General features: G+C 41.1%; 1 protein-coding gene and 1 pseudogene across 3 annotated transcripts in view; one reads left to right on the top strand and one right to left on the bottom strand.

Moving 5' to 3' along the window:
* RAD54L2 (RAD54 like 2) overlaps positions 1–23,525 on the bottom strand; it is a 106,671-nt gene that overhangs the window by 70,495 nt on the left and 12,651 nt on the right. The window lies entirely within an intron of this gene.
* On the top strand, positions 21,957–22,363 carry LOC125125096 (fatty acid-binding protein, heart-like; annotated as a pseudogene).

The raw sequence follows: 23,525 nt of genomic DNA, 5'->3' as shown, positions 1-23,525 counted from the left end.
AATCCCTTCCAAATTCTTTTTTTTTTCTTATTACTTTTTTGCTTTTAGAAGCTGAATCTACAGCATGGAAGTTCCCAGGCTAGGGGTCAAATTGGAGCTGCAGCTGCAGCTATGCCACAGCCACAGTAACTCAGGATCCAAGCCACATCTGTGACCTACATCACAGCTCACGGCAATGCTGGATCCTTAACCCACTAAACAAGGCCAGGGATCGAACACTCATCCTCATGGTTACTAGTTGGATTCATTTCCACTGTGCCACAATGGGAACTCCCCTCTTCCAGATTCTAGACAGCAGTTCTTAAAAGGTGATCAGGAATACCTGGGGGTCCTCAAGACCCTTTTCTTTATCCTTTTTCAGCTGCACCACGGCATATGAGAGTTCCAGGCCAGAGATCAAATCTGAGCTGATCAAATCTGAGCTGCAGCAGCAGCCCAGCTCCCAATGCAGAGAAAATGCCTGATCCTTAACCCACTGCACAATAGCAGGGACTCAAGACCCTTCTGAGGGAGCAAAAAGTCAAAATCACGCATGGGTTAAGAGCCATTCAAAGTGCAAGATAGACCAATGGATTTTAATGTAAGAGAAACAAAAAGTTCCTGGATATTCTATCAAAATCTATATAACAATTAACCTTGAAGAAACTATCACTAGAGTTTTGGTATAGTACCAAAGAATACCCACACTTATCTGAAAAGGATGTTAAAACACTCCTCCCTTTTCTAATTATATTCTTCATGTACTTCAACAATATGTCAATAACAAAACAATGTCACAAGAGACTAAATGCAGAACCAGATCTGAGAATCCAGCTGTCTCTACTTAACTCATTTTCAAATTTTCAAATGTATAAAGCAATTCTACTCTTCCAATTTTTTTGTTTTGGAAAATATATTTATTTTTCATTTAAAAAGTTATTTATGTTAACATAATTATTTTATTATTTTTAATGAATTAATATCTTTATTTCTCAGTTTTAATTTCTTTTTTTTTTTGTCTTTTGTCTTTGTCGCTATTTCTTGGGCCGCTCCCGCGGCATATGGAGGTTCCCAGGCTAGGGGTTGAATCGGAGCTGTAGCCACTGGCCTACGCCAGAGCCACAGCAACACGGGATCCGAGCCGCGTCTGCAACCTACACCACAGCTCACGGCAACGCCGGATCGTTAACCCACTGAGCAAGGCCAGGGACCAAACCTGCAACCTCATGGTTCCTAGTCGGATTCGTTAACCACTGCGCCACGACGGGAACTCCTTTTTTTTTTTTTTTTGTCTTTTGTCTTTGTTGTTGTTGTTGTTGTTTCAGTTTTAATTTCTAATGCAGCAAATATTGACCAATATATCCCATACACGCAAAGCTCTTTGGAGTCTTCAATAATTTTTAATAGTATAAAAGGATCCTAAGACCAAAAAGTTTGAGAATTGCTATCCTAAGATAACAAGACTCTAAGATCTGTGGCCCTTCCCCCCAGATTTTCAGATATCACAAAGAAAGAAAACTTGGCATTTTAAAAATGTAGCAAGCAGAGGACTGCATTACATGGTCATCATAAAACATTTGAACAGTTCCATACTACATTCAAATTTTAAAAACTACAAATTTAAGCTGATACATAAATGATATACACACAGGTTATTTTATAAATGTAAATAACCATCAAGGGCAAACTTTCTCAATGACTGAAGTTAAAACTACATTTGCAAAGTCAAATTTTCACTTTTACCACTGAATTTCTGCTATCCACATTGCCTTTAAAATGGCCAAGGGCTGAAGTTCCTTCTGTACCCCACCTCCCTCACCCTCAAAAAATTCCTCTGGCTTAGGCCCTTCATCCAAGAGGTCACTGAGTAGTAGTACATCCCTGCAGAGTCAGTCCCAGGAGTTTTGAATAAGTAGGAGTAAAGCTCTAGAAGGCCACTGCTGAGGGGAACAAATGAAAGATTCATTTCATTCCCATGGAGTCAGCTGAAAAAAAAAAAAAAAAAGGAGGGAGTGAGGGAGTAAAGGAGAGGATGGGAGGGGAAAGGGGAGAGACAGGGAGGAGAGAGAGAGAGAACAAACAATTGAGCTAGGAAGACTTGAGCTTAAGCAGGGATGACAGCTTTGGCTATAAGAAGCCTGTGTGACATAGCCACTGCTCCCCAGAGATCTGGGCTCTGAAAAAAATCGCCCCCCACCACTCGCCCCACACCTCACATAATGTTAAAACAAATCTATGTAATCTGAAGATGGTTTAAAAAAAAAAAAAAAAGAAGCATCCTTGAATCTCTAAATACAGAAGATAAGGCAAGAATAAAAGCAAATCTGGCTAAAAAAAAATGTTACCATTCAAACTGTGAACCCTGTATCTCTTTCCACACAGCTCTAAATTCTTAAAATGGGGATTACAGAGATAAGGGCCCACTTTACATGGATGGACCACTTTCCCTAAGCTTCCTAGAGGCTAAGCCAGCTCTGAGTCCAGATCAGCCTAAAGGCAGGTCAGGCTTATCACTAGATGGTGAGAGTGAAGAGGCTTGGAGAGAAGCCAAATCGGGCTCAGCTTGCCATCCCTCTTACTCCCCCACCATGATCATCTTCATTCCTCTTACCAATCTCTTCTTCAAATCCTCTAAGCTCCTCCCTCCACTAGGAGTTCTATCTACCATGAAGCCATGGAGCTCAGTCTGGGTGCCTGCAAACCCAGAAGGGATGATTTATCCTTCATAGCCCTGGAAATATTCAGCATGAACTTTTGTAAAGACTTTTCTGTATCTAGTTAACCTACCCACCAGACACAATCCTGAAAAGCTCTATGTAAGTAACATTTCAACAAATCAAAGCTTTTAAAAATAAAACTATAGCAGGGTCCCCTTACATAAATCCTTCTATAATACAAATAGCCACGGATATTCTGAGATGATGCTGATCACTTTAGATTTTCAATAATCATTTCTTCTAAAATAGCTATACCTACATAGTATAAAGGTTATATACTATGATTTTTCCTGAATTGTTATTTACTATAAATAAAAGTTCTAATGGATACTATTTTACAATATATACTCATATATACTTGTACTTCTATGGTTACTCAAGTTCTTCTTTTGGCTTTGTCAGTCACTCAGGCACTCTGTGCCCCTTAGCTCCTTAACAACATAGGTAAGCTCTTCTGGCTCTGCTTCTCACAATTCTAAAATGAATGGTAATGCTAGTTGGGGTAGAGCCCTTATGGTACCTGTGGTACAATACAAAAATATATTTGGTCTTTGCCCCTGGTCCCTGGCACAGAGCTCCCCAAACCCTTGGAATTGTCTAAGTAATAGGACTGTCTTTTAGTTATTCAAATCAAGCCCCTATTGACCAGACCTGAATTCATGTTAATGAAGTGAATTAGGGTGGAGTCCCCAGAAAGCCTCAAAATGGGACTGGTCACCAGTAAGACCAAATGACTAGAAGCTTGGAACTTTCAGGCCTACCCACCAAGCTCCAAGATACAGGCAGGAAGCTGGAGATTAAACTCTATAAATAAAAAGTCCTGAACCTTGAATTTCAGAGGGCTTTGGGGTCAATGAACACATCAAGGTGCAGGGAGGGTGGCACCTGGAAAGGGCTTTGAAGCTCCACAACAACCCCCCACCCCATACTTTGCTCTATGCATCTCTTCCATTTGGCTGCTCTTGAGTTGTATCCTTTAAAATATACCAGTAAAGTAGATCTTGCTGTGGAGCAGTGGGTAAAGAATCCAACTGCAGTGGCTTGGGTCACTGTGGAGGCACAAGTTACATCCCCAGCCCAGTGAAATGAGTTAAGGATCCAGCATTGCTACAGCTATGGCATAGGCTGAGGCTGCAGCTGGGATTTAATCCCTGGCCCAGGAACTTCCATCCAACAGGTGCGGCCAAAAATAAATAAATACAATAAATAAAATAAGCCAATAAATATAAGTATGTTCCTAAGTTCTTTAAGTCATTCTTACAAATATTTGAGCCTCAAGAGAGGCTCATGTGAATCTCTGATTTATAGTCAGTTAGTCAGAAGTATAGGTAGTCAAGGATTCAAGATGGGCATCTGAAGGAGGGACAGTCTTGTGACATTCAGTCCTTTTTTTGTTGTTGTTGTTGTTGTTAGGGCTGTACTTGTGGCATATGGAAGTTGCCAGGCTAGTGGTCAATTCAGAGCCGCAGCTGCCAGCCTACGCCACAGCCATAACAACACCATATCCGAGATGCATCTGAGACCTATGCAACAGCTGGAGGCAACACAGGATCCTCAACCTACTGAGCGAGGCCAGGGATCGAACCTGCATCCTCATGTATACTAGTTGAATTCTTAACCCCCTGAGCCACAATGGGAACTCCGGGACTGTGGCCTTATCCTGTAGAGTCTGCACTAACTCTGAGTAATCAGTATCAGAAATGAGTTGCTGGGAGTTCCCGTTGTGGTGCAGTGGTTAACGAATCCGACTAGGAACCATGAGGTTGCGGGTTCGGTCCCTGCCCTTGCTCAGTGGGTTAACGATCCGGCGTTGCCGTGAGCTGTGGTGTAGGTTGCAGACGCGGCTTGGATCCTGCGTTGCTGTGGCTCTGGTGTAGGCTGGCGGCTACAGTTCCGACTCAACCCCTAGCCTGGGAACCTCCATATGCCACCGGAGCGGCCAAAGAAATAGCAAAAAGACAAAAAAAAAAAAAAGAGAAAGAAAGAAATGAGTTGCTGGACACCCAGTTAATATCTACAGAATCAGATAATTGGTTATTGAAGCTGGAAAACATCCCAGTGCCCACAAGGATTTAAATGACAAATCGGAGTTCCCATCGTGGCACAGTGGTTAACGAATCAGACTAGGAACCATGAGGTTGCAGGTTCAATCCCTGGAGTTGCTCAATGGGTTAAGGATCTGGCGTTGCCGTAAGCTGTGGTGTAAGTTGCAGATGCGGCTCAGATCCCAAGTTGCTGTGGCTCTGGAGTAGGCCGGTGGCTGCAGCTCAAATTAGACCCCTAGCCCAGGAACCTCCATATGCCATGGGAGTGGCCCTAGAAAAGGCAAAAAGAAAAAAAAAGAAAAAAAAAGAATTAAAAAAAATGATAAATCACAGGAAAAACTTACATCTGCAAAGTACAAAGGAAAGTATAAAGCTCAATTATTTCTTGACTTCTTATATAGAAAAATAAATTGTGGCATTTATTTCAATGCAGCTGGTACCTGTACCTTTTTTTTTTTTTGGTTGCTCCTATGGCATGTGGAAGTTCCCAGGCCAGGGACTGAAACTATGACACAGCTACGACCTGAGCAACTGCTGTGACAATACCGGATCTTTAATCTGCTGCGTCACAAGGGAACTCTGTACCTGTACCTTTAAACTACCAAATGTCACATTTCCAGCTGACTTATATTAGTAATTAAATGACATATGGATTTGTTAAGTGGGAATCCATAGTGGGTTCACCCCCTTAAATCACAAAAGAAGAAAACAACCACAAATAAACCAAATCTGTTTCCAACACTGCTTTCCATATTTTCAGTGGATAATAAAAAATGATTATGGAATTAGACAAAAAAAAAACAACAACAGCAGAACCAAGAAGTATCATTCAGTGATCTAAGCAATTCAAAATACATATAGAGTCTAACCATCATCTATTAGATACTGCCCCTCCCTTAGCTAACACACCCCCTTAGATGACCAAACCTATTAATAGCTGCTAAAATGTGGAAGAAGTGAATTACATTAAGGAGTTCCGTTCAAACACAATCCCCAAAATCTTTTTTTTTTTTACACCATAAATGTAAGATAATTCTCTAAGAACTATTTTAGATTAGAGGAGACTGAATTCAATGTGGTTTGAGGTTAGTAGGTGCAAACTATAGCATCTGGAGTGGATAACCAATAAGATCCTGCTGTATAGCACAGGGAACTATATCTAATCATTTGTGATGGAAGATAATATGAGAAAAAGAATGTACATACATATATAACTGGGTCACTGTGCTATACAGCAGAAATTGACAAAACATTGTAAATCAACTATAATAAAAAAATAATAAAAATAAATAAACTCAATGCGGGATCCTGATTAGATCCTGGACCTGGGGAAGATAACAGCTATAAAAGCCAGTGCTGAGGACAATAGCTGATACACCTGAATATGGACTATGGATTGGCTAATAGTATTGTACCAATTATTATTTTCTGATTTTGAGAACTGTTCTGTGGTTATATAAGAAAATGTCTTTAGGAAAAATATAATCAAGTATTTAGAAGTTAAAAATAAATAACCTTCTGAAAGACAGTTAACAAAGAGAATAGGAGTTCCCGTCGTGGCGCAGTGGTTAACGAATCCGACTAGGAACCATGAGGTTGCGGGTTCGGTCTCTGCCCTTGCTCAGTGGGTTAACGATCCGGCATTGCCATGAGCTGTGGTGTAGGTTGCAGACGTGGCTCGGATCCTGCATTGCTGTGGCTCTGGCGTAGGCCGGTGGCTACAGCTCCGATTTGACCCCTAGCCTGGGAACCTCCATATGCCGCGGAAGCGGCCCAAAGAAATAGCAAAAAGACAAAAAAAAAAAAAAGAGAATAAAATCATCTATTCCTGGTTCTCCAAAGGTTTAAACACTTGAGTACAAAAATATCTTATGTCATCCAGCATTGCTGTGAGCTGTGGTGTAGGTTGCAGACGCGGCTCGGATCCCATGTTGCTGTGGCTGTGGTGTAGGCTGGCAGCTACAGCTCTGATTAGAACCCTAGCCTGCGAACCTCCATATGACGTGGGAGTGGCCCTAGAAAAGGCAAATAAATAAATAATAAAGAAAAAAAAATCTTACGTCAAAGTACAAATTTGAAAAATTATCTAGCTTACTTTTCTCTTTAGGTAATTAATAACATTAGTAATAAACTTCCTTTCCTTTAAGACACAATAACTTAGGGTTAAAAGGCTAATTAAGCCTCCCAGCATCCCCATGCACAGCTTGTCCTCTTGCCAGGGATAGGCTTCCCTCTCTCTTCCCCTGAGCCCAGCAGGAATTGGAACAATCTCTGAAACAAATCTCCCTTGGGTTCCCTCTGGAAGGCTCTAGGTCTGATCAATGTCATAAACAAACAGCACCTCACAGGCAGGTACAAATTGGACTCACTAGCTTGCCCTCCCTGTTTGTGTAGATGTGGCCCAGTTCTGAGCAGAATTCTAAGAAGACTTAAGTACTCTATCTAGGTTATGTATTTCACTGTTACTTTATGGCCAAGGTTATTCAACCTGTGCCCAGATGTTAGTTTTTTTTTGTTTTGTTTTGTTTTGTTTTTTCTTTCAGTGCCATACCTGTAGCATATTCCTAGGCTAGGGGTCAAATCAGAGCTGCAGCTGCCAGCCTACACCACGGCCACAGCAATGCCAGATCTATGTAGTGTCTGTGACCTACACCACAGTTCATGGCAATGGGGGATCCTTAACCCACTAAGTAGGGCCAGGGATCGAACCCACATCCTCATGGACTGGTCGGCTTCATTACCACAGACCACAAGAGGAACTTTCCTTAGGATCTTATACACATACACACAGACACACACACACTCTCTCTCTCTCAAACTGTAGAAATAAGGAGTTTAAGATTCATATCACTGAGCCAATCAGAGTTAACTTGAGTAAACTTGTGCTATACTTCCCCCTAGTCTAACACTGAACATAAATACTGCAGAAAACAGTGACATAAGAACATTAGCAAAGATAAGTAGGAAAGCAAGTGTGTGCATGACCTAAAGCCAATATAGTAAAGTAGAAAAAAGTTTCTTCTTTCAAATGAATACTCCTATAATGTCTCTTGGGGAAAGCATATGGAGTCTGGATGTTACTAAGGCTACAGATTTTACAAGTAAAAAGAGGACCTGCAGGAGAACCTCCTTTTCATAAGCAGAAAATAATAGATGCAAACCCTTGGGAAGAAGGGCCATCTGTCAAAGACTGGAACATGGCCTGTGGTGTATATGCATACACAGCCGTGTACCTCCCATTACTCTTCAGATAAAAGTTGCTATTCCATGAAGACAAGGTCAAACTTCAGTATATCAAAGGAGACGTGATATAATGAAGAGACCAAAATAGTATACACAGGGACATTATGGGCAGGAGATATTGTCATGATAGTGGGGATGAAGGGAGAAGGCTGAGATGAACTAAAAGCTCGAGGAAATATTTTAAAGAAAAAAGTGGCTAACAGTTATCTGAAGAAAGAATGGTCAAAGGGAAAGGCAGAAAGGCTAGAAACTTTTTCGGTCCCAAACTTAGGTACCTTCTATGATAAAGACACTGTGCCAGGCACTGTGGGGGTGATATAATAAATTTATGCCCCAATGAAAAAAACTCAGATGTAGAGCAAGAAGCCATAAGACTATCTGACTCCAAAATGAAAACAACAAAAATTCATTTTTGGACACCAAAGAAGCCTGTACCACTTGAATAAATAACAAATACCTAACCAAATCTAATCATAAGTTAAAATTATATCCCAAAAACGAAAATGAAAAATGACATTACTATCCCACCAGGAAATGTACAATGAATCTTCCTCCTCTAATTATACTAAACATTTGCCCTAAACACATCTACACTCTCTCACATGGCCCCTTGGTACCCAGAGATACTCATTCACCCTAATTCAACTAATGGTACAGTTTGGGGCTGCATGGTTTCTCTCTAACCAGGCTAAGGCTGTACCCTAGATTTAAATCCCAAACCTCTACCTCATCAGCACTCACATGCCAACAGCTGGCAACCAACCATCCAAGAATAATCTAGTAGATTAAGAGTGAAGAATAAAAGTGGAACACCTAGAGACAGCTGTCAAGTCTCAAGGACAAAGACTCCAGGCCTGCATTTAGGAAAGAGGGCTAATAAAGTTCCAATCTTCTGGCCATTCAGTCAACAAGAAGACATTAAATATTCATGTGACCTAGTCTCAAGTGGACATTGCCCCAGCACTGTAGCCAAAACAAAAATGTCCCCAAAAGGGAAGGGGAGTGAGTGGCAGAAAAAGGACAGGATGAGGAGCTAATCCTTCCCCGCCTCCTCACCACAGCATACAAGAATGAGGATGCAACTCACTATTATGTAACAGTGAAGCTGAACAAAAGGCCCAGCTGAGTCAATGGTGGCATCTGCAGAGCATTATAAACCCAGGGTTAGAGGCCATGCTAATAGATAAACTACTGAACACCCACATCACAGCTATTTCCAGAATCTCCTCATCATCCCTCCTATTAACTAAAAACAGAAAATACTGGCTTCCATAACCAAAAACATTCTGACAGGTGGGCCTCTTCACATTCAAATGTCTCTGTTTTACGACAGTTCTGCTCTTGATGAAGTTCATATCACTGTTATTTTATTTGTAAATCTGTTTTAACCACATCTGTGGCACATGGAAGTTCCCAGGCCAGGGGTGGAATCTGAGCCACAACTACCATCTACACCACAGCTGTGGCAACAATGGATCCTTAACCCACTGCACTGGCAGGGGATCAAACCCCATGCCGCCACAGAGATAATGCCAGATCATTAACACAACCACACCACAGTGGGAACTTCTCATTAAGTTATTTTTGCACCAGCTTGGATATGACATAGTAGGCAGGCCTCTACTTAAGATTTTTGACTTGGAGTTCCCATTGTGGCTCCGTGGTAAAACGAATCCAACTAGAAACCATGAGGTTGCGGGTTCAATCCCTGGCCTCGCTCAGTGGGTTAAGGATCCAGCGTTGCCATGAGCTGTAGTGTAGGTCATAGACACAGCTTGGATCTGGCAGTGCTATGGCTGTGGTGTAGGTCGACAGCAACAGCTCTGATTAGACCCCTAGCCTGGGAACCTCCATATGCCATTGGTGTGGCCCTAAAAAGACAAAAGACAAAAAGAAAAAAGAAAGAAAGAAAGAAACCAACAAGATAGAACCACAGTGCACAAAGTACATCTAATGAGTTGCACAAGGACTTCTTGCTTGGCCTCTTGGCAAGGGGGGAGACCCTGAAAATCACCTAAAAATATGCGTAAAATTATAATAAGCATCCATTTAAAATGTAGTTATTTTCCCTCTCTAGCTCTCTCGCTCCCTCTCTCTCTCTCTCTCTCTCTCTCTCTCTCTCTCTCTCTCTCTCACACACACACACACACACACACACACACAAAGTAATAGGAATCCCCAAGGATCAAGAATGAAAGGTAAACTGAAAACACAGATATTCTCGAGGGCTGACACTACAGCAGTCCTGGGAAAGAGGAAGGTGCCAATCTTACATGAAGGGATAGTGGCGGTGGGAATAAAAGACAATGCTTTGTGCTCAAGGAAGCTAAAAAGAAGGGGCTACGACCTCTACATAAAGCCTGGACCCTGAAGAATTATACTCTCATTAAAGAGTGATCTAGAAAAAGATCTAACTACCAACACAGAAGAGAACATAAAATCTGTGTCAATCTAGATCAAAGGAAAAAAGAAAGGTCTGTAATCAGGAGTCTGCCCTCAAACCAATTTGAGGTTCCAATATACACTTACCTACATGGCCCAAGAAACTAACCCAAACTAAAGCGGTCCCAAGCAAGTTATACATCTTAGTTGCCTAGAAGCAAATATAAAACATGTCTGAGAAGTTCCCACTGTGGCACAATTGGATTTGGCAGAGTCTCTGCAGTGCCAGGTTGCAGGCTCAATCCCTGGCCCGGCAGCACAGTGGCTTAAAAGGATCCTGCATGGCTGCAACCACAGTATAGGTCAAAACTGCAGCTTGGATCTGATCCCTGGCCCAGGAACTCCATATGCTGTGAGGTGGCCAAAAAAGAAAAAAAAAATCTCTTAAGATATAATTCAACCTTAACCACATAAGATTCCAACAGATAAAGCCTTACTGAAGACTAGCTCACAATTCAAAAGTACAAACACGGGAGTTCCCGTCGTGGCGCAGTGGTTAACGAATCCGACTAGGAACCATGAGGTTGCGGGTTTGGTCCCTGCCCTTGCTCAGTGGGTTAACGATCGGTGTTGCCGTGAGCTGTGGTGTAGGTTGCAGACGCGGCTCGGATCCTGCGTTGCTGTGGCTCTGGCGTAGGCCGGTGGCTACAGCTCCGATTCGACCCCTAGCCTGGGAACCTCCATATGCCGTGGGAGCGGCCCAAAAAATAGCAAAAAAAAAAAGTACAAACACAAAAAAGATTAATCATACAAAAAGTGCAAGAGCCAAGGTCAGACTCCTAAAAATCTACCTATACTGTGAAGGAAGAATATCCTTACAGGATGCAACATCAAGGCTCTCCTCTGCTTGTTAGCCTGTGCTAGACAAGGGGACTACTCTTGGGGAGGCTGGTCACCTCAGTAGTGCTGTTGCCTCAAGGCCTCCTTTCCTAAAAACAAGAGAAGTGGGGCCCATGGGCACTCGTGTTAAGCAACCCTATAAACACAAGGTCTGAATCTCAACAGAAAATAATCTGAGAAAATGAGGAGGTTCAATCTTTATATATGTTCATGAAGCTAAATTCTGGCAACCTGTAGGCTTCCCAAAGCATTTGAGACTGGCAACTAGACTGAATAGTGTACTGGAGTGAAAAGCACTTTTTGTTCTCATCTCTAGATACTGCCCACAGTGTCTCTGTTATCATCAACAAAATGGGAAGAAAAAAGCTTTCCTCATTTGGATTTGGATGTGTAAAAAAGGAATCAAACACATGATCTTCAAATGAAAGATGTTTCTTGGAGTTCCTGCCATGGCTCAGCAGAAACAAATCTGACTAGCATCCATGAGGACGCAGGTTCTATCCCTGGCCTCGCTCAGTGGGTTAAGGATCTGCATTGCCCTAAACTGTGGTGTAGGTCGCAGACGAGGCTCAGATCCTGAGTTGCTGTGGCTGTGGTATAGGCCAGTGGCTACAGCTCCAATTTGATCCCTAGCCTGGGAACCTCCATATGCCGCAGGCAAAGCCCTAAAAATACCAAAAAAAAAAAAAGAAAGAAAAGAAAAGAAAGCTTATATCTATACAATGCATTAACAACTGGGATAAAGATGCTAAAGCCAGCTGACTTAAAACCCTGAAAAACCCGAAGTTCCCGTCGTGGCGCAGTGGTTAACGAATCTGACTAAGAACCATGAGGTTGAAGGTTTGATCCCTGCCCTTGCTCAGTGGGTTAACGATCCGACGTTGCCGTGAGCTGTGGTGTAGGTCGCAGACGTGGCTCGGATCCTGCGTTGCTGTGGCTGTGGTGTAGGCCAGTCGCTACAGCTCCGATTGGACCCCTAACCTGGGAACCTCCATATGCCGCAGGAGCGGCCCAAGAAATGGCAAAAAGACAAAAAATAAAATAAAATAAAAACCCTGAAAAACCCATTAGTAGCTGAATTAAATAATTAATTTTGCTTTCCAAAGGTTTTCTCTTGGGCTGCCTCTAAATAACAAGAAGTAGGAAGTTCCCACTGTGGCGCAGTGGAAACGAATCCTACTAGTATCCATGAGGATGCAGGTTCAATTCCTAACCTTGTTCAGTGGGTCAGGGATCTGGCGTTGCCATGAACTGTGGTGTAGGTTTGCAGACGTGGCTCAGATCCGGCATTGCTATGGCTGTGGCTGGCAGCTATAGCTCCGATTTGACCCTAGCCTGGGAATTTCCATATGCAGCGGGTGCAGCCTTAAAAAGCAAAAATAAATGAACAAATGATAGGAAGTAACCAATTTTTAAGGAAGATTTGAAAATAACCACAGCATGTTTAGAGAATTATATGAGAGGAACTTCAGTGAAAGAAAAAGGACTATGATTTGCAAAGGACAAACTGATACTCTCCCATCTAGTAACTAATCCTCCCACCTGGGCCTTTTCCAATGTCAGAGAAAGTCAATACTTACATTTATCTGTAGACTTAAAATCAGTTAAAACTTACTAAAGGTACTAGTGAATGCTTGCACACAGAAAAAAAGTTAAAAAGCAATAAAACCTTCTCAGCAAAATGATGAAGCAAATGCTAAGGTATTCTACATTCAAACTGCTGATTCTGGGGGTTTTCAATAAACACATGGGGTGTGGGTGGGGGGTCTAATGTGTGAAAACAACTTACAAACCAAGAGGTTTTTTACTAAAATGCACATTCTCTGTATTCACCTTAACATAAAGAGGCTCTGAGATCTTGAATCAGGCTGTTCTATTCAACAGCACAAGTGACAATGACTGAGAACCAACACTTAGAAAGCTCATTCACTATATGAAACCAAAGCCATTATCTAAGGATTCAGTCTCCTAGGATAGTCTCACTATCCTTCAAAGATAATGAATAGCAATACAGGTCCAATTTTTAAAGGGATGGAAAAGATGGTTTCATAAAGATATTTCTAATACACCCAAGTGCCAAAATTGGAAAAACACCATGCTGTATTTTTTTTTAACAATTTCCTCATGTCAGAAATCAACACCTACCTACTCCAAGTTATTAAATTTGACAAAACAGCTCGCCACTCTCGAAGCTTTGGTCTTCTCTAGAATGCCTCTTTTTAGAGTCACACCTTCAAAAATTCTCCTCAGCTAAACAAAATTTATTAAACAACTACCAACTACCAGGGACAAATATAGGTCAGGTCAGATCAAGCATTAAGAGGAATAAGCCCCAAAGTGAGTTTTGAAGAAAAAGTTGGACAGAGTTAGATAATGGCAGGGGTGGGAGATCTGGAGATGACTAGAGAAGAGGAAGGAAGAATTCAAAGATAGAGAACTCTGTCAACAATAATTGAGAGCTAAGAAAGAGCAGAATGTGTTTCAAGAAATCCAAGAAGATTATTATTAGTGCATACAGTAGGAAGTATGGAGGAAGAGCAGAAAATGAGCCTGGAAAGGCATCAGGACCAAGATCATGAAACACCCTGAATATGCTAAGGAGATTGGATTTTATCCTACAAGGAAGATCAAAATGACAAGATCAAATCTGTCTTTTATAAGGATCACTCTGCACCACAGAATATTGGATAAAAGCATAGGTACATGCCATTTCAAACTGAAATCCCAACTCATTTTTCACTGTGACCTTGATTTGAGCAAGTATATCTCTCTGGGCCAGAGTTTACTCACTCATAAAACAGAAGTACCCCTACTTTCAAGAATTATTAAGACAATGAGGTAGTGAATGAATATAAATGTAAAGTGTACTACAAAGTTACACGACTCAGTATTCAGCACATTTTAAATATTCAAAACATAGTCTGGAAGAAATATTTGCTAGAAGAAATGTGTAGGGTGGAATAAGAAGAGGCAGGAAATAGCCAGTTAAAAAGCCAAAGGAAAGACCAGATTTGAGAACTATTTAGGAGGTAAAATAAACAGGGCTAATGGAGTACTGTTTTTCAAGCTTCGGTGAAAGAGTAAAAGACACACAAGGCTTCTCTTCCAGATTTCCCTAACCAGGATCTATGATGATGCTGTCACCTCCTCCTCAGACACCAGCCCAGACTACAGACAGATGTCATGACACATTCCGGCTTTTATTATCAACACTGCTGAAGAGGCAGCAGGTATATCATAGAGTGGGTACTCTTAGGTATCAAAGAGACCCCAGTTAATGGGCACCACTTAACTGAAGAAATTACTTACCTTCTCCTCATTTTGGGTAATGATACCTACACTTCAGGTACTGTGAGCATTCTTGCAGTATATGACCTGGCAACATATAAAGACTCAATAACTTAACACAAAGAAATCCTACATAGATGTGAAGCTTATTTTACAGTGTCTCTCATTAAATCACAGCTCCAGCCAACTTGGAAGCCCTGGTAGCTGAGACCATCCAGTGCAAGTCAGTGTTAGTTCTCATATATGCAACCCATGCCCTTAAGGGAGAGCTTGTTTTTATTTCCAAAAAATGTGTATTATCTTCCACCATAATATGTAATATCTGGTTTCTAAACAAATAAAACTGGTTTCAGAGAGCTCATCTCTGGAAACAGCAGCTGGGATACTGTAGTTTTACCCAAAAGTTAAGTAAAAATTGGCCCCAAGCCCAAAAAACAGGCATTCTTTCCAGACAAAACTGGATAAACTAAGTCTACAAACTATGAGTGGATAAAACAGTATCCACTCCATGTCACAGTGTCAAAATAACCCACTCTAAAAGGCCAACCCATAGTAAAGAAAGGAAGGAAGGCTCTGGAATTTATCAGTAAGATCTGAGGCAGTCAAGTGAGGCAAAAGTTACCAAATGTAAGACACCAAAGTTACTAATGAAAAGCATCTATTCACGTTAAGATTCAAGATTCCGGAGTTTCCATCGTGGCGCAGGGGTTAACGAATCCGACTAGGAACCATGAGGTTGCGGGTTCGGTCCCTGGCCTTGTTCAGTGGGTTAAGGATCTGGCATTGCCATGAGCTGTGGTGTAGGTTGCAGACGCAGCTGGGATCCCACGTTGTTGTGGCTCTGGTATAGGCCAGTGGCTACAGCTCCGATTAGACTCCTAGCCTGGGAACCTTACATGCCGTGGGAGCGGCCCTAGAAAAGGCAAAAATAGATTTAACTTTATAATTGTAAAATCAGTATTTTATATACATATTCTCTCTCTAGAGTCAAACCATCAGTGAATAAATCCTGTTTAGCCTCATCCCCTATTAGCAGCATCATACTTTTCAGGCTATGACTACGCCATCTGTAGCCACAACCAGACAACAGCAGGGCAAACTCTCATACTGCCAACAAAAGTTCTCTGGGTATCTACTACAAGGACCCTATCTTAGAAGTTCCCATCGTGATACAGCAGAAACAAATCTGACTAGGAACCATGAGGTTTCGGTTTCGATCCCTGGCCTCTCTCGGTGGGTTAAGGATCCGGTGTTACCATGACCTACCTGTGTAGGTCGCAGACATGGCTCAGATTCAGCATTGATGTAGCTGTGATGCAGGACTGTGGCTGTAGCTCTGATTGGACCCCTAGCCTGGGAACCTCCATATGCCACAGGTGCTGCCATAAAAAGCAAAAAAAAAAAAAAAAAAAAAAAGGACCCCATCTTAGCCAGGGCTCACATGAGGGCCAAATGCAGCATATGAAAAAAGACCATCCACAATTAAAGTCACCCTTGTTTTCAATTATCCACAAGTACAGCATCATTTTATGCATGTATTCCTATAGATATACACAACAAAAATTCCAAAGCAGTATAGTTCTCAGAAATTAAACCCCTCAGAGTTTCCGTTGTGGCTCAGCGGTTAATGAACCTGACTAGCATCCATGAGAATGCTGGTTCGATCCTTGGCCTCACTCAGTAAGTTAAGGATCCGGCATTGCCATGAGCTGTGGTGTAGGTCGAAGACATGGCTTGGATCCCAAGTTGCTGTAGGTGTGGTGTACACCGGTTCGATCCCTGACCTCACTCAGTGGGTTAAGGGTCCGGTGTCACTATGAGCTATGGTATAGGTAGCAGACATGGCTCAGATCCAGCAATGATATGGCTGTGATGCAGGACTGTGGCTGTAGCTCTGATTCGACCCCTAGCCTGGGAACCTCCATATGTTGCAGGTGTGGCCCTAAAAAGACAGAAAAAAGAAAGAAAAAGAAATTAAACCCCTCATGTGTCTTTCTGCTTGGATCAGTCCAGCAATTCCTCACTGGCCCTCAAATTTTGGCCCCCACCACCCTTTCCCTGTCCCCAGGTGAATACTTAACAACTCATTGCTACACCACCCAAACAATCTCTCTTCTGCCAATGGTCAAGAATTCTTTAAACGTATTGGTTTTGTCAATCATATTAACCATATCAACACTGACTGCACCCAATGACTGGGTATTCACTCGATGAGTAAAATGGTGAAGTAAAAATTACTTCACTATTTAAATAATTATTTCTGTCTTTTTCTTACTTTTGCAAAATGTTTGACTGAATTTAAGCAAGGTAATATGTTTGATATAATTCCATTACATAATTAGAGCACCTTTGTACTGGGAGTACAAAAAGGGAATCCTGTGTTGTTGGGCTTAGTTACCAATCTAGTTAAGGACACAGGTAAGACTACATTTATTAAATGCCAAATGAATGACAGACCCCCCAAATACACTGGAGTTCAGAGAAAAAAGCAATAGAGTCCTAGGATTATATTCTATTGGAAGGCCTCCTGGAGGAGACAGACCTTTAGACAATCCCTGAAGCAAGGCAGAATTAATTAGACAAGTGAGGAGGCAAGGAGAAGACATTCCACACAGTAAACATGGCCTGGATCTGAGGAACACTGAAAAGGCAGAAAGTATCAGGTTTTCTGGAAAGGGACGTAAAATGATTCACCAATAAATACTGATTAACTTTGGAGTGGATAAGCAATGAGATCCAGCTGTATAGCACTGGGAACTATATCTGGTCACTTATGATGGAGCATGATAACGTGGGGAAAAAAGAATGTACACATGTATGTGTAACTGGGTCACCTTGCTGTACAGTAGAAAACTGACAGAATACTGTAAGCCAGCTATAGTGGAAAAAATAAAAATCACCATTAAAAAAAATACTGATTAAGCATCTACTATTGACAAGTACTGGTAGATACTGAAGATACACAGATGAGGGAACCCTGGTCACAGAGTAATGATTGGAGCCCTCTAGGAATCAACCAGTCAAATGACACAGATATGTAAACATATATACCTTGAGCAACTTGATAAGTGCAATTTATGACTAAAGGTCTTCTTTTATCAACTGATAACTTGATAAACAAAATGCAGCATATCCAAATGTTATCCAACAAAAGGGAATAAAATACTGACACATGCTACAACATGAGTAAACCTTGAAAACATGCTAAGTGCAACAGCCAGTCACAGAAGGCCACATATTGTTTGATTCCATTTATCGGAAATGCCCAGAACAGGCAAATCCATAGAAATAGAAAGCAGATTAGTAGGAAGTAGGAGAAAGGGAGAATGGGGAGTAACTGTTTAATGAGAACAAGTTGGGGTTTTTTTGTATTAAAGAAACATGGGATTTCCTGTGGTGGTTTAGCAGGTTAAGAATCTAACAAAGTGTCCATGAGGACGGGGGTTAGGATCTGAGGTTGCCTCTCTCAGTGGGTTAAGGATCTGAGGTTGCCATGAGGTGTGGTGTATGTAGCTCATAGACTCAGCTTGGATCCTGCATTGCTGTGGCTGTGGTGTAGGCCAGCAGCTGCAGCTCCAATTCGACCCCTAGGGTGGGAATTTCCATATGCTGCAGGTCAGATGTAAAAAGAAAAATAAAAAAAGAAAGAAAAAAATGTTTTGGAATTATATAGTGGTGATGGTTGCATAATCTTGTGAATATACTAAAAAGCACTGACTAGAACACTTAAAAATTGTGAAAATTTATAGTATGTGAATTATATTTTGAAAGAAAGACAGACAGCAAAGGATCTAGAGGACAGAGAAGAAAATAAATTTGCCTGGGAAGGCTTGTGAAGGCTTTCCAGAGGAGGCAACAGATCTGAATGTCAAAAGACAAACAAAGCTTTCCTTAAGAAGAGACAGATAAAGTCATTCAGGGAGAGGGAATGACATATGCAGAAGTACAGTTCCAAAGGATTAGACTTTTGGGAGAGTAAATGTGGAGATTGCAAGAGGTGAGAAGTAGACAGGCCAGATCTTGATACAGCAGGGTCCTGAGGAACTTGCTAAGGTGTCTCCCTTTGTCCTACACAAGGATTGGCAAATATGTGGCACTTGGTACCTTCGTGTCTGCACCTCTGGCGGACACAACTATTATGCCATTGAGCCCTTCACTACTGAGCTCAGAAGTGGACTCAGTATCTAACTCCATGCAATCCTCCCCAGAGTCCATTTGCCTCAGTGGTAGCCACTAAAGGATTTCAGGCAGGGAAGTGGCATCATCTGAATTCCTCAAATTTTTGTTTTTTTTCTGGATCCACCTGCAGCATGAGGAAATTCCCAGGCTAGGGAGCAAAACTGTGCCACATTGCTGCAGCAATGCCAGATCCTTAATCCACTGTGCTATAAAGAAACTTCCTGAATTCCCAATTTTAAAAGAACACTCCATAGCTCTGTGGAAGCAAGGAGATTAGGAGATTAGGTAGGAAGCTTTTTTAACAGTTTGAACAAAAGGTGAGGAGACCCTGAACTATGGAGAAAGGAGAAAAAAGGAAACATTAGAGACTAAGGAGGTAAAAAGAAACAGTAAAAAAGGAGTTCCCAATTTAGCAAAGTAGGATACAAGATTAATATTCAGAAATTGATTGCCTTTCTGTACACTAACAATGAAATATTAGAAAAGAAATATTTTTTAAATGTCTTTTAAAATTGCACACTAAAAAATTAAATACTTAGGAATAAACCTAACCAAGGAGGTGAAAGACTTACACATTGAGAACTATAAAACTTAAGGAAACTAAAGAGGATTCAAGAAATGGAAAGATATCCCATGCTCCTGGACTTGAAGAATTAATATTATTAAAATGGCCATACTACCCAAAGCAATCTACAGATTTTATGCAATCCCTATGAAATTATCCATGACATGTTTCATAGAATTAGAACAAATAATCCAAAAATTTATATGGAATCATAAAATACCTAGAATTGCCAAAGCAATCCAGTGGGGGGGAAATAATCAAAGCAGGAGGTATAACTCTCCCACACTTCAGACAATATTACAAAGCTACAGTAATTAAGACAGTGTGGTACTGGTACAAAAACAGACATACAGACCAATGGAACAGAATAGAGAGCCCAGAAATAAAGCCAGATACCTACAGTCAATTGATTTTTGACAAAGGAGGTAAGCATATAAAATAAGGAAAAGAGTCTCTTCAGCAAGTGGTGCTGGGAAAACTGGACAGCTGCATGTAAATCAATGAAACTAGAACACACCCTCACACCATACACAAAAATAAACTCTAAAATGGCTTAAAGACTTTTTTTTTTTTTTTGCGTTTTAGGGCCACACCTGTGGCATATACAAGTTCCCAGGCTAGGGGTCAAGTCAGAGCTACAGCTGATGGCCTATGCCACAGCAATGAAGGATCCAGGCCAAGTCTACATCCTACACCACAGCTCATGGCAAAGCCAGATCCCTGACCCACTGAGTGAGGCCAGGGATCGAACCTGCATCCTCATGTATACTAGTCAGATTTGTTTCCTCTGGCCCACAGTGGGAACTCCCTAAACTGCCTAAAGACTTAAACACAAGATATGACACCATAAAATTGCTAGAAGAGAACATAGTGCAAAACATTTTCTGAAATAAACCATCAGATGTTTTCTTAGCTCAGTCTCTGAAGGAAATAGAAATAAAAACAAAATTAAACAAATGGGATCTAAAGAAACTTATAAGCTTTTGCACAGCAAAGGAAACCATAAAAAATTAAAAAAGAAAAAAGACAACCTACAGAATGGGAGAAAATAATTGCAAATGATGCAACCAATAAGAGCTTAATCTCCATAATATACAAATAACCCATACAACTCAACAAACAAATGAACGAACAACCCAATCAAAAAATGAGCAGAAGACCTAGATATTTCTCCAAAGAAGACATATAGATGGCCAGCAGGCACATGAAAAAATATTCAACATCACTAATTATTAGAGAACTGCAAATCAAAACTACAATGAGGAACAACTTCACACCAGTAAGGATGGCTATCATTAATAAGTCTACAAATAACAAATGCTGGAGAGGTTATGGAAAAAAGGGAACCATCCTACACTGTTAGGAATGTAAATTGGTACAGCCACCATGGAAAACAGTATGGAGGTTCCTCAGAAAAATGAATATAAAACTACCATATGGGTAGATTTTTGACTTGGAGTTCCCATTGTGGCTCCATGGTGAAACGAATCCGACTAGGAACCATGAGTTGCGGGTTCAATCCCTGGTCTTGCTCAGTGGGTTAGGGATCCAGCATTGCCGTGAGCTGTGGTGTAGGTTGCAGACGTGGCTCGGATCCCCGAGTTGCTGTGGCTCTGGCATAGGCCAGTGGCTACAGCTCTGATTAGACCCCTAGCCTGGGAACCTCCATATGCCACAGGAGCAGCTCAAGAAAAGGCAAAAGGACAAAAAAAAAAAATCAGTGAAATAGTAACAAAGAAAACCATAGAAAGATCAATGAAATGAAAAGCTGGTTCTTTGAAAAGATCAACAAAATTGATAAACCCTTAGCCAGAATTAACAAGAAAAAAAAGAGGACTCAAATTAATAAAATTAGAAATGAAAAAGGAGAAGTTACAATGGACATCACAGAAATACCAAGGATCACAAGAGACTACTACCTGCAACTATATGTCAATAAAACGGAAAACCTAGAAGAAATGGACAAATTCTTAGAAAAGTACAATCTTCCAAGACTAAACCAAGATGAAATAGAAAAGATGAATGGCCCAATTATAAGCACTGAAATTGAAACTGTGATTAAAAAACTTCCAACACCTAGAAATTATCATGCTAAATGAAGTCAGTCAGACAATGAGACACCAACATCATATGCTATCATTTGCATGTGGAATCTAAAAAAAGGACACAATGAACTTCTTTGTAGAACAGATACTGACTCACAGACTTTGAAAAACTTACGTTTTCCAAATGAGACAGGTTGGAGGGTGGGGGGGATGCACAGGGGGTTGGGAATGGAAATTCTATAAAATTTGGTTGTGATGATCATTGTACAACTACAAATGTAATAAAATTCATTAAAAAAAAAAAAAAAAACTTCCAACAAACAAAAGTCCAGAACCAGATGGCTTCACAGGCGAATTCTATCAAACATTTAAAGAAGAGTTAACACCTATCCTTCTGAAACTCTTTCAAAAAATTGCAGAGGAAGGAACACTCCCAAACTCATTCTATGAGGCTACCATCACCCTGATACCAAAACCAGACAAAGATACTACAAAAAAAGAAAATTACAGGCCAATATCACTGATGAACATAGATGCAAAAGTCCTCAACAGGGTCCCGGAATTTTTGCATGCCTGTTCTGTCATCTCTTTCTCAGCATAGCCCAGCCCCACCATGGCAGACGCCTTCATGGGCACCTGGAAGCTACTAGACAGCAAGAATTTCCATGACTACATGAAGTCAATTGTTGTGGGCTTTGCCACCAGGCAGGTGGCCAACATGACCAAGCCTACCACAATTATCAAAGTGAATGGGGACACAATTACCATAAAAACACAAAGCACCTTCAAGAGCACAGAGATCAGCTCAAGCCTAGAGTGGAGTTTGATGAGACAACAGCAGATGACAGGAAGGTCAAGTCTATTGTGACAATGGATGGAGGCAAACTTGTCCATGTGTAGAAGTGGAATGGGTAAGAGACAACACTTGTTTGGGAACTAGCTGATGGGAAACTCATCCTGACACTCACCCAAGGCAGTGCAGTTTGCACTCACACTTATGAGAAAGGGGCATGACCTGCCCATCCCTTCTTCAACTGCTCCTGCCAACTGGCTACCCCTGGACTAAGCACCAGATTGCCTCATTTTTTCCTCTGGCATTTTGTAAAAATCCACTTTGGGGATATTCTCCTGGAGTCAGGTGGCACCAGTCCGCCTATAGTTCTGGTTCTTGTTGTATATGTTTGTTTTTTTTAACTGCATCCAAAGGGTGCTCTGAGGTCAATAAAATAGCCAAGGCCAAAAACAAACAAACAAACAAACAAACTCCAACAAAATACTAGCAAACCTAATCCAACAATACATTAAAAGGATTGTACATCATGGTCAAGTGGGATTTATCCCAGGGATGCAAGGATTCTTCAATATCCACAAATCAATCAGTATGATACACTACATTAACAAACTGAAGAATAAAAACCATGCAATCCTCTCAACAGATGCAGAAAAAACTTTTGAAAAAATCGAACTCCCATTTCTAATAAAAACCCTCAAAGAAAGAAAGTGGGCATAGAGGGAACCTACCTCAACATAATAAAGTACAGATACGACAGACCTACAGCTAACATCATTCTCTCTTTTTTTTTTTATTTCTCTAATACATTATTTTTTTTTTCTACTTACAGCATGGTGACCCAGTTACACAGGCATGTATACACTCTTTTTTCTCACATTATCATGCTCCATCATAAGTGACCAGACATAGTTCCCAGTGCTACACAGCAGGATCTCATTGCTAATCTATTCCAAAGGAAATAGCCTGCATCTATTAACCTCAAGCTCCCAATCCATCCCAGTCCCTCCCCACCCCTTGGCAACCACAAGTCTACTCTCCAAGTCCATGACTTTCTTTTCTGTGGAAACATTCATTTGTGCCATACATTAGATTTCAGATATAAGTGATATCATGTGGTATCTGTCTTTCTCTTGCTGACTTACTTCACTCAGTATGAGAGCCTCTAGTTCCATCCATGTTGCTGCAAAAGGCATTATTTTGTTCTTTTTTATGGCTGAGTAGAATTCCATTGTGTATATACACTAATATCATTCTCAATGGTGAAAAGCTGAAGGTATTCCTGCTGAGATCAGGAACAAGACAAGGATGTCCCCTCTCGCCACTACTATTCAACATAGTTTTGGAAGTCCTAGCCACGGCAATCAGAGGGAAAAAAAAAGAAATAAAAGG

The sequence above is a fragment of the Phacochoerus africanus genome, chromosome 1, assembly GCF_016906955.1.
Source record: "Phacochoerus africanus isolate WHEZ1 chromosome 1, ROS_Pafr_v1, whole genome shotgun sequence".
Taxonomy (NCBI): Eukaryota; Metazoa; Chordata; class Mammalia; order Artiodactyla; family Suidae; genus Phacochoerus; species Phacochoerus africanus.
The sequence above is the reverse complement of the archived record's forward strand: the minus strand, read 5'-3'. Positions and strand labels throughout refer to the sequence as shown.